We start from the raw sequence: 1,178 nt of genomic DNA, 5'->3' as shown, positions 1-1,178 counted from the left end.
TACTGATATTTGTGCTGTTGTTTTCCCACTAAAATTGTCACATTCTGGAAAATTATGTCATTAGGGATTTCTCTTTGGTTGAAGGGGTATTACCAAACAAATACATACATAAATAATAATAATAATGGGATATCCTGCCAAAAAAAAAAAGAACATTTTGGCATCATTTACTCACCCTCATGTCGTTCTAAACCTGTATGACTGACTTTCTTCTCTGAAACATAAAAGAAGATATGTTTGTAACCAAACAGTTTTGGTTCCCATTGACTCTCATTGTATGGACAAAAATACAATGGAAGTCAACGGGAACCTTTGTGGGAACATTATTCAAAATACCTTATTTTATGTCCCATCAAAAAAACAAAGTCATACAGATATGAAATGACATGATGGTGAATAAATAATGACAGAATTATAATTTTTGGGTGAAGTATCCCTTTAACAGAATAGAAAGATATTGAGGTTAGAGGAAAACCCTATAAATTGATTCAATTAAAACAATATTTCCAAGACACCATATTAAAGATAGAGGGGGAAATTAAGAAAAAAAAAATGAACCTGGGATATGTGAGAAGTTAAGAAATGGAAAAATGGCAACATGATCCTAAACTATATTAGTAAAATAATTTAAAATTCACCGCGGGAGAGACAGCAAGTGAAATGTGAACCATCATTTATGATAGAAAAAGAGAACAGAGAGGGAAGGAGATTGAAAATGAGACAGAGGTCCGGACCCGTTTTGTCTTTTGCAGTATCACAGATGGGGGTGGCGCAAGGACACAACATGTGTCCAGACCCAGGAATCCCAGAGAGGGGCAAAAGAAAAGGCTCTGATTTCAGGTGAGAAATTAGTTTATGGATTACTTATTAAAATAGTCCACTGAGAGGACACGGAGGAGAGAGGGAAGAGGAGTGCAGTTAATTTAGTGTTTGTAATGCCAGGATGATGAATAGCAAGAGATTCAGGAGGTGGGCACCTGTTTTATTTCTCATTGGCCTTTTAAAGGCTCAGGGAGGATATTTGATCAGCATAAACATGGGCTGTGGTCTCCCAAAGGTCACAACAAGAAGGGAAGGAGAGAGGAGAAAGAGTGAGAGACAGAGATGGAAAGAAAGAGAGGAATGTTATTCACTACCTTATGCATTAAAACATCAACTTTACATTAATTGTACATTAT

At 36.1% G+C, this 1,178-nt stretch overlaps 1 protein-coding gene across 1 annotated transcript in view; it reads left to right on the top strand.

The window, feature by feature from the left end:
- The window catches only part of LOC107698986 (CUB and sushi domain-containing protein 1-like), a 320,519-nt gene that overhangs the window by 163,005 nt on the left and 156,336 nt on the right, over positions 1–1,178 (top strand). The gene's annotated exons all lie outside the window — the stretch shown is intronic.

This window comes from Sinocyclocheilus anshuiensis, unplaced genomic scaffold (genome assembly GCF_001515605.1).
Source record: "Sinocyclocheilus anshuiensis isolate Anshui unplaced genomic scaffold, SAMN03320099.WGS_v1.1 scaffold74, whole genome shotgun sequence".
In the NCBI taxonomy this organism is placed as follows: domain Eukaryota; kingdom Metazoa; phylum Chordata; class Actinopteri; order Cypriniformes; family Cyprinidae; genus Sinocyclocheilus; species Sinocyclocheilus anshuiensis.
The sequence above is the reverse complement of the archived record's forward strand: the minus strand, read 5'-3'. Positions and strand labels throughout refer to the sequence as shown.